The sequence below is a fragment of the Neophocaena asiaeorientalis genome, unplaced genomic scaffold (assembly GCF_003031525.2).
Source record: "Neophocaena asiaeorientalis asiaeorientalis breed wild unplaced genomic scaffold, Neophocaena_asiaeorientalis_V1.1 scaffold46, whole genome shotgun sequence".
NCBI lineage: Eukaryota > Metazoa > Chordata > Mammalia > Artiodactyla > Phocoenidae > Neophocaena > Neophocaena asiaeorientalis.
The window spans coordinates 10887595-10898472 of NW_020175393.1; the positions used below are offsets into that span (position 1 = coordinate 10887595).

At 45.9% G+C, this 10878-nt stretch overlaps 1 pseudogene; it reads right to left on the reverse strand.

Moving 5' to 3' along the window:
• Window positions 1-700: 700 nt before the first annotated feature.
• LOC112414014 (thioredoxin-like protein 4A) lies at window positions 701-1193 on the reverse strand (annotated as a pseudogene).
• Between the last annotated feature and the right edge of the window lie 9685 nt (window positions 1194-10878).

The following is a 10878-nucleotide window of genomic DNA, read 5'->3' on the forward strand; positions in this document are numbered from 1 at the left end:
AACGAAGAGTAGCCCCCATTTGCCGCAACTAGAGGAAGCCAGTGTGCAGCAACAAAGACCTAACGCAGCCAAAAATAAATAAATATATAAATTTATAAAAAAAAAATCAGCCATAGACAGCATGTAAATGAATGGGCGTGGCTATATTCCAATAAAACTTTATTTATGGAAACTGAAGTTTGAATTTCATGTAATTTTCAATATTGCAAAATACTACTCTTCTTTTGATTGCATTTCAACCATTTAAAAATGTAAAAACGATTCTTAGCTGGTGGGCAGTACATTCACAGACAGGGGTTGGATTTGGTTTATGGCACTTAGTTTACCGACCCCTGACGTAGATTATATGTTGGAGACCTCTTCCTGTTAATACATGGAGATCTACCTCATTGTTTTAATGGCTACCCAGTATTCCATTGTATGAATTTACCTCAATTTATTAAAAAATTAAAAAAAAATTTTTCCCAACACCATGTATTTTATTTATATCAGCTAGATATTTACAGATATTTGCTGATACAAAAATACAAGGACCAGGCAGACTGAAAGTGGAGGCAATGCCACCCTCACTGCAAAACCCTCCAGCTCCTTGAGCTATGTGTACTTTCCCAAACGCTTTCTCAAAGGCTTTAAATAGTTGAAAGTATTTCCACGTGACAATGACTCCACGGCAATGTATGCACCAGGACTGGACGAGGGCTCAGTATCTGTACTTGGTGGAGTAGTCCTTCGAAGACACGACCAGGCCGCGACCCTTCCGGGGCCCCCGCCGTCTCGATGATGTCGATCATCTCCTGCTTGTCTTCCATGGCCCAGTTGATCTTGTTGTTGTTGCCAGTACCCAGGTCGATCACGATGTGCTTGTTCCTGAAGAAAAACATGACAGTGCGCGGATCGTATAACTCATACATTTTGTTGAAGTCAGGTACTTCTGTAATATCCACAAGATAAATAACTGAGGAATTTTTAACTTTTAAAACAGCTGGGGTATCCAAACAGGGCTCGCAGCAAGATGAGGAAGATCCCCCATTATCTGCCGTTTCTTTTCAGGTATGCTGTACAGAACCTCGTCCATCTTCATACAAGTAGGGTCCCAGTCGTGTCCAAACCGAATGACGACCACGCGGTCTTCTTCCGAGGATGACCTGATCCACTTGCCAGCCATTGTGCAGGTGCGGGAGTATGTACGACATCTTGGGGCCGACGGGTCTGCGGGAGGGAACCACCGGCCAGCTCCTCCCAGCTCCAGCGCGGGGCACCCACGGGGCCCCCACCCCATGGAGCCTCACCCAGCAGGGCCCCCACCCCACGGGGCCTCACCCCGTGGGGCAGTCGGTGCGCTGCCGGGACCTCGTCCCCAGACCCCGACCCCACCAACGGATCGTCTCCGCCCCGCGGCCCAGAACCCAGGGCTAAGGGACCCTTGGGGTCGTACACCCACGCCTCCCTTGCCACCCCCTCCCTCCCCCGGCCCGGCACCTGAATTTACCTCAATTCATATAGCTATTTCCTTATCGACGGACACGCAGATTATTCCCAATATTTCACTATAGCAGAATATCCTGTTCATACATCTTGAGGCATATGTATTTCTATGGAGTGGGATTCTAGAATTGGAACTCCCAGTCCGTCCCTCCCCCACGCCCCTTCCCCTTGGCAACCACAAGTCTGTTCTCTATGTCTGTGAGTCTGTTTCTGTTTCGTAGGTAAGCTTATTGGTCACCCTAATTTTAAGCAGGCGCGTGATATGGTCAGATTTGCTTCTTTGGTATAACTTTTTGTTGTAAGAATAATTTTAGATTCAGAGAAAAGTTGCAAAGATAGTACAGAGAGTTCAGTTTACCCATCCCCCCAGTTCCTCCTATTGCTAATGTCTTAGATACATTTGTCAACACTAGGAGATTCACATCGATACATTACTATTAACTAAATTTCAGGCTCTGTTCAGATTTCCCCAGTTTCTCTACCGATGCTCTTCTTCTGTACCAGGGTCCCATCCAGGATCCCACATTTAGAAGTTCTGTTTTTAGGAAGATAAACAGTAGCCATGGTCTGCAGGGTGGACTGGAGAGGCTGGGGTCTGGGGGCCAGGGGACCTGGGACGAAGTTGGTCAGGAGCCTGGTGGGAGGGGTTGAGGTCAGGCATTCCAGCTGGTGCCGAAGGGGAGCAGGGAGGGACGATACAGACCTAGAAGGTTAGGAGGTAGACCTGATGGGACTCAGTCGGTCTAATAAGCGAAGCTGAAATGTCACCATGTGTTGCTGCTACACCTCGTCCAGTCATCCAAGCGGCAAATGATTATCGAGCCCCTACCAGGTGGTGGGCACTGATGTTCTCTGGACCCCAGACTCTGGGCTCCACCTGCCACTCTCGTACATCTCCATCTTTAGCCTGGTTTTCCCATTTCACTGCCTGGGAGTATGCTAAAACCAAACTCCACTCCTTAAAAGAAGTCCAACACCAAAAGAATTTTCACAGCCTGTCCTTACTGCTGCCAAGAATATATATTACCAATTTCCAGTGGAAGCTCAAATGTCCCTTTGTAATAACCTGGCCTCCAGGCACTAAGTTTGAGAGGTCACCACAAGTTGGGACTACGCCTGGGGGACCGAGGGCCATGGTGCCCAGCGACAGCTGGGGAGGGGAGGCAGGTACCAGGCGGTGATGGACCCTGAGACCCAGGGGGTCCTGGATGCTCGCTCATTCCCTTGGGTTGCAGCCCGGGATTAAGAAAAAAATCCAGAGAAATCCTGGTTGGCATGTTTCTAGCCCAGATGGAAGAGAAATAGGACAAACTGCTAAAAGGTTCCAAAACCAACACATGAGAAGTGCCTGCTGCCAGCAAATTCGAGGTATGTTGGCATGTGCAGCAGAAGAGAAATGTATTCACCCCGATGGAAAGGGGAAGACAAGAAGACGGACGGCTGCTGAGAGAAGGTGGGGTGCTCCTTGCCAACTGCCAAACGCCAGCTCTGGGAAGAACGGCTGCTTCCAAACGACCGCGCGGGACTGGGGCGAGCCAGGAGGAAGGGGCGCAGACAGCCAGGCGACAGGCATCTCGAGTGTGGGGCTCGTGGCTTGTCAGCCCCACTCCATTCGGCTGTGCCCTCAGCCACTCGGCCTGCCTTTTCGCACCGGCTCAGGGGGCATTCTGTCCCCGCATTATTTCTGGCCTGGCCCCTCCCTCAAAAGGGCTCCCTCTCTTCTATCCTCTCCTAACTCACACTCTACCCATCTTTGCGGGCATTTGTTGCCTGGGGCACATCTCTCTGCACACCGTCCCTACATTTGGGGTATCTCCCACATTACAAATCCTGCGTTATCAAGGGAGAAGCTAGAAAACATCTCTAGACCTCTGTGCCTTGAATTGTACCTGACGCGTCCACATGAGAATTGGGTTTGAGGTGGTGCCCCCATCAGGGGAACCACAAGGGGGCAGCAGAGACCCTTGATTCTGGAGGGTGTAGGGTTGAGCTCCTGGTTTCCAGGGCAGAGGGTCCTAGGTCCAGAGTGGCTGTGGGGTCTTCTCTAAGAAACTCCTTTTTGTGGTTGGATACTTTATGGCTGATGGCTTCAGAGTCAGGCCCTCCCGGACATTTTGCCAGCTCTCTAATCGTCTTGATTAAACTCCTTTTTCCCCTTAAATGAACAAGAATGGATTCTGTTGTTTGCAACTAAGGATTGTGGCTATTACTCCATCTGTCTTAGTCATTTGGGGCGGCTATAACATGATACCACAGACTGGGTGGTGTAAACAACAGACATTTATTTCTCGCAGTTCTGGAGGCTGGGAAGTCCAAGATCAGGGTGCCAGCAGATCTGGTGTTGGGGAGGGCCCTCTTCCTGGCTTGCAGATGGCCATCTTCTTGTAACCTCACATGGTGGAGAGGGGTATCATCTCTCTTCTCGTAAGGGCACTAATGTCATTCATGAGGTTCCCACCCTCTAACTTAATCACTGGCCAAAGGCCTGCCGTCTAATGCCATCACATTGGGGAATAGGCTTCAACCTATGAATTTTGTGGCAGACACAAACATTCCATCCATAGCACCATCCTTCAAGAGCAGCTGAAGAAACTTCTATGACCCTGTCCGGAGCCATGGATTCTGCAGATGTGCCTGTCTTCAATGCCACCCCATCTCATATTAAATTGCCTATCGTTTCCTGGTGTTTGCAGTAGTTGGGCTGCCTCTTCACTGGTTGGAAACATCTAGAAGCAGTGAGCCTATCTTTTCAATTGTCTCGTTTGTAGCATCTCATAGCCAGAAAGGGATTGAGAGGATGTTGACCAATCCACCCAACTTACAGGCAAGATGGGGCTCAGAGCAGTGACCAGTGGAGTGACTTGCCAAGGGCTGGAAAGAGCAGAAGCAGGAGAACTAGAGCCAGGCCTTTTCTCCTGTTGCCTCCTGGAAGGATGCTGAGCCCGCATAGGGAATTGATGGGGAAGACGCGTCATGGCAGTACTTGAATTTAAACAGGACCTTCAGAGGAGTTCAAAATGCTTCATGGACCTGTGAGTTCCAGATTGTATAATTTATACTCCTGGGAAGTACAAAGAGAAGAGAAAGCCTCTTCTGTTTACAGCAGGGAAAACTGAGGTCTGAAGGAACTGATTGATTTGCCCAAGATCAGTATCAGAGTTAGAAGTCTCCAGCTCCTTGGATTCCCAAGTCTGTTTCAGGAAAACCAAAGGATGTGGGTTCCTGTAATGGAAACCCAAGAAGTGTTTGAGACTGCCGCCTGAGACCCACCCCCTGAATAATGCTGAGTCCTTAGGTGTTCCTTGGAGAGGGGAGGATGGTAAGTCCCTGTATTAGGTACCCATTGCTGCTAACGCATCTCTCCAAAGCTTGTGTTTTAAAACGACCCCGGGCATTAATTATCTCACAGTTTCTGTGGGTCAGGAATTTGGGGGCAGTCACAGGATGCCAGTGTCTGGGATCATCTTGAAGCCTCCTTTATGAATATGCCTGGTTCTCAACTGGGAAACTGGAATGGCTGGGGGCACAGGCATCTCTCTCTATCTCTGTCTCTGCAGTTTTTCCAGCAAGGTGGCTTTAGGGCAGCTCAGGGGTCCAAAGGTGTGTGTTCTGCGAGAGCGTGCCAGTCCTAGCCTTAGAGTCGCGTAACGTCACCTCCACTGCACTTTGTACTTTAGTGAGTTAGAAGTGAGTTACGGAGCTGGCTGTATTCAAACGGAGGTGAGTGAGGCATCATATCTTTACGGGAAGGGAGTAAAGAATATGAGGATATGTTTTAGAACCACCGCAGACGCCAAGTTCCAGAAAGTGAAGTGATTTCCCCCAGTTATGTGACTAATGGGTCAGTGAGCGGGACCTGGATAGGAACAGGACAAACACTGGCTCATTGTCTTTTTAACAACCAGCATTAAAGTACTGAGAGAGAGCCAGAGAAGGGGGTCTGATTTGGATTTTCTTTAGGGTGTTACCTCATTTTTAAGCTGCTTAAACAAACAAACAAACAGCAGACAAACATACCCTTAATGAATCACTGCTAGTAATAATTGTGATCATGCCCCTTTATATTTGTGTAACACTTGGTCTAGACCCACACTGAATGGCTTGTTTAAGATCGGATAGCAAGTCAGGTCAGAAACAGAATTAGAGCCAGAACCCCGGGGGTCCTTATTCTTTTTTTTTTTTTTAATTTTATTGTTGATTTCTCTTTGCTTTGCTCCTTTATGAGAATATTCTCATTGCATCTTCCCTCAATAGCAGCTGTGGTGCCCATCGCTGACTCCTGGGCAGCTGCAGACTGGATAACAACCGGGCAGCGTGGCTCTGGCTATCGCCAGGCAGGGCAAAGCGTCGCAAGGTTAGGGGAGCAGCAGAAAGTACCGGAACTAGCTCCCTGATCTCATAGATTCAGAAACCAAGGCAGGGTGGGCTGGTGGGCTATTGCTTAAGTCCTTTGATGAATCATGAAAAGGGTGACATTCTAATCCAGGTCTCAGTGTAAAATCTAGATCTCACCCTCCATTTGGATTCCTGTGTATTTCTGAAATGAAAAGCAAGCTGGTTTTGAAAAAGCTAGTTATCATGGATTTGCTTGCTACAGAGACCCTGGAGGAAATATTACTTTGGGCAACTTACCAAATCAATCAATCAATCAACATGTAATTATTGACCGCTGTCTGTTGACTCAGCTTGGTGCTAGGTATGGATGATATTGGACGTAAAATCTTGGTTTATACCATATTTACAGTGATGGTTCCTGGCTTCAAATACCTTTATGAACCCAACTCCACGGAACATGCTATTCTGTATTGATCCCATGGATCGCCCCAAATGGTCTAATCTCAGAGAAATCACACCTCCACCAGTACTTTCTAGGAAAAACAAATAGTTAATACGTAGTGTGCTTTTCTAAAAAACACACATACGCATGACAGCAGTGAACTTAAGCACTATTTAAAAATCCGAAATGTATGGCAACGTTCTAATTAAAAAGATTATTTCCTGCAAACTCAGATGGAATATCCTTCTCCTGCTTCTATGTGTTTTTTTTTTCTGTGAAACAAACTCTCTGCAAGAAATGTGAAATTTATTATGAGAAGGAACGTGCTAACTATCCAAACATCCTAGTCAGCCTGAGGAAACGAGGCAATGATGACTTGGAAAACACTTCCCTTTACACACACAGCCATTCACACGCGTCCAGGCTCAGCCCATCCTCCTGGCCCAGCTCAGCCTCTCAGCAGACTCTGTCGGCAGGGGGCATGTCTGCTGAATCAGAGCAACGCGGATGCAGATCACCTGTTGGGTCTCTTGCTCTCACCACCAGACTAATCCAAACTCCAGCTTTATCTATCGTACATCCTCCATGACTTTTCCCAGCCAAGGTTTCAATGACTCAAGTTCCACCATGTTCCCTGGAGGGGTTATACCGTAGCCAAATCGAACGAACTTAGCATTTGGAATTTTTTTTTCCCTTTGATTGAATCTATTTTCCTTTCCTTCTTTTCCTACTGTCATGTGCTTGCTGGATCCCTTAGGACCACCCACTGTGCTTGCTCATCAAACGCGTAGACTGGAATTTCCCAACATTATTTGGTCTCTGACACACTTTTTGAATTGTCAGCAGTTATGCCTGTGGCACTGGGGTCCGTCCCATCCCTTAGACTCAGACATGCTCCAGGTACAGCCATCTGTCTGACCACACTGTTGATTCTCTAATAGGTACACATACAAACATTACCTCTTTGTGCCAGGGTCCCACAGCCCTACTCTCAATCTCTGAGCCAAATTTAGCATGGTGGGGTAAGAAAATTCAGAATGTGGCAAAACAGGAAGAATGTCTTTGAGACCCAGAAAAAGGTTAGGCTGTGCCAGCTAAGAATCACTGTCAAATATGAACCTAAAGAAAGTGAAACTCTAACTCACTTAGTTTTCCCCCTTAGGCATTTTTATTCTTTCTTTTCACATTCTTGCTACTTCATTTTGAAATTCAACAACAATTTTCTAAGTCTTCCTTCTAAACTTTAACCCAAAATTAACCATGTCTAATTACAGGCGAATTGAATCCTTTGGCTGTTTAACTTAATCATAATATGGGAAATAAGCCTGATGTTATTTATTGATAAATGTACCAAAATATATATAGTCTTGCTTAATTCTTTTTTTTTTTTGCTTAATTCTAAGACATAGTACAGAGCCCATCATACAGGTGAGAAAACTGAGGCTTAAAGATGTAAAGTAACTTGTGACAGTCATAGGCTTGGAATTAGAGTTCAGATGAACTGGCGAACATAACCACTAGCAACACAAACAAACAAAATCATCTTGGAATGACCAAGGAGAAAGTTATGATAGAGGTGGACGAGGAACCAGACACACCCACGCAATTCGGCACTGCTGAGTTTCTGTCTGCTGTTCCACCACGCTGCATGTAGAACCATATGTGTCAGACCCATTTTCAGATCCCAGTGACAGCTGTTAGGCCCAGATATACTCATGTGCACGTCACTCACATAGATGTCAGCACTGCATCAAAATCGGCCGGGTCCAAGTCATCAGGTGTAGGCAGTCATGGGTAATTAGGACTTAGTCTGTAGGGAAGGCATCCAGACCTGCGTCCTGGAGTGCTTTTTGCTTTACTTTTACTTTTGAAAGTCTCATCAGTGCTGAAAAGGATGCCAGTGGCTCCATCCAACTCTGCAGCTGATCTACCAAACACATAGTGAATCAGAGTGTCTGGGTGAGTTACCCAGAGGTGCCTGCCTCAGGGATGAACAGAAAGAGCTCTGATCCCGGGACTGCCACTTAACTTTTTTAGAACTCTGTTTTCAGAATCTCTGTTTTCTGTGCTTCAGTTCCCCAATCCATACGATGGATCAGGATCAATACTATCTCTTCTCTCCCTTTCTCAGAAGGATATTGACCCCCAAGGACAAAACAGAACTACCCCTGCTGTTTTTGCTATGTCATCTGGGAGCAGGGCATGTTCCCCATTGATTCTTCGTCGGGAGGAACGGCGAGGTTCCGCGCTTCAACGCCTCGCAGAGGCTCCGAAACTTGTTGGTCCCAGCAGGCTAGTGCCCAGGTCGTTGGCCCCATCGTCACACTCTGAGGTCCTGCTGCTTTTCACATGCTTCATCTCCAAGCATCCAAATTCCACCCTTTCTATCTTTGCAGCTCAGCTCAAATCCTGAATCTGCGGTTTGGGGTCAGTCCTAAGTTCTGGGCCACTCTCAGCTATTATGCCCCTGTCCTATTTCTTCCTTAACTTTTGAAACTCTGATTAGACATATCTTGGATCTTTTCACTCTGTCTTCTATGGCCTTTAATTTCTTTTACATTTTCCACCTCTTTATCGCATAGGGCTGCCTTCTGTATAATTTCTCCAGTACTATCTTCCAGGTCACAAAGTCTCTCTTTGTGTGCTGGTTTGCTGCTTCATTGTCTCCGTTGAGTTTTTAATTTCTATTTTATTTTATTTCCAGACTTTTATTTTATAGAAGTTCTTTTTTTATTCATTTATAAATCTGAGGACCCTTCACTCATATTTAAAAGATTCTCTGCCATTTATTGAAAATAGGTTATATTCCATTTGATAATTCCCAAACCAGAAGTCTTTGCAGGCTGATTCTGCTGTCATTTCTGCTGTCTCTTGATCTTGGTGCCTTGTTTCCTTATATTTGTAGTGATTTCTAGCTGCAAGTTTCTCATCTTCCTTAGAAATTGCTGGGAAGGGGCTTCCCTGGTGGCGCAGTGATTAAGAGTCTGCCTGCTGATTGCAGGGGACCCGGGTTCGTGCCCCGGTCCGGGAAGATCCCACATGCCGTGGAGCGGCTGGGCCCGTGAGCCATGGCCGCTGAGCCTGCACGTCCGGAGCCTGTGCTCGGCAACGGGAGAGGCCGCAACAGTGAGAGGCCCGTGTACCGAGGAAAAAAAAGAAAAGAAATTGCTGGGAATTCTTGGAGGCCTAGGGAAAAGGTGAACACCTTCAAATAAAATTTCTGTTTTCTTTTTCCTTAGTTGTCTAGTCTGGGATCACTTTAAACATTCTGCCTGTTTCTTTTTTTTGTTGTTTTTTTTCAGATGACCCATGTTTAGTGAATTTAGGCTACAAATACACAAGACTTCTGGCTTGTAGTTCTCAGAACAGATATTTCCCCCTTTGCTCCAGTGCCACAATTCAAGATAAGCAATTTTCCTAGCAGGTATTACCTGCTCCCCAAATCTGGGAATGATGTTGGGTTTATTTCCAGTCCTTCCTTACACTAAATTCTATGGGACATCTCCTAATTCTAATTAGGAGTTCTAATTCTATGGGACATCTCCTATTAGACCATTTACCTTGGGCAGACCTGGGTTTGGTCTCCTGTCCACCAAACCTCATAAGGCTCCAAACACCAATTTTCAAGTTCAGTAGATCCAGAAAATTCCTTCAAGGCAGATGCCGGCTTCAGTCCCCTTCTCAACCTCTGAGTTCTGCCTTCATTTATTTACTTATTTTTTTAGCCAGAGTATTCCATACTTTCTTGCTAACTCGTGGAGGCATTTGAAAATAGTGAGAAAACCCCAATATTTCCCCCTGCATCTTTAGTATTTCGAGCAGGAAGCCTAGCCTGGACACCTGGTCTACCTTATTGCCAGAAGCAGAGGTCTCAGTTTAAATCCTACCTTTTCTAGGAAGCATTCCACAACCTCTTCATCCTATAGGGTTTCTTCCTCCTCAGAGCCTCAGTTGGATTTAACCAAGTTAGTCATTTGGCATTGGTGACAGCTGACTCTTAATCAGTGGGTGATGGATGGTCCCAGCTGGGAGACCATCTGAGCCTGGGTCTTTTTGGTTTTTTTGTTTTTTTTACTTTCTAGCCTATCCAAGACCCAGAGCTGACCCATTTACATAGGATGGTAAGCTTCCTGCTCTCCCTTTTTCCTCATGTGCCGTATTTTACATTCCCCCCATGACTTTGGTTCCTCCCTGTTTTCTCTCCTCCTAAGTAAGTGAGCGTTATGACTATCACTGGGCAAACGTCACTCCCTCTACTTTATTTGAATGTCAACAAAATACTTTCTCACGAGGCAGGGGAGAAAAATAGCTCATTTTTCTTAACTGAATAAAAACACTTGGTCTGGGTAGTATATTTATTTATTTTTACTTTTTATTTTGAAATTTTTAATATAATTTTTAAAGGTTACACTCCGTTTGCAGTTATTACAAAATAATAGCTATATTTCCCATGTTGTACAATACATTCTTGTCACCAAACATTGAAAGAAGAGTTAGCACTTATCCTTCTGAAATTATTCCAAAATATTGCAGAGGAAGGAACACTTCCAAACTCATTCTATGAGGCCAACATCACCCTGATACCAAACCCAGACAGAGATATCACACGCAAAAAA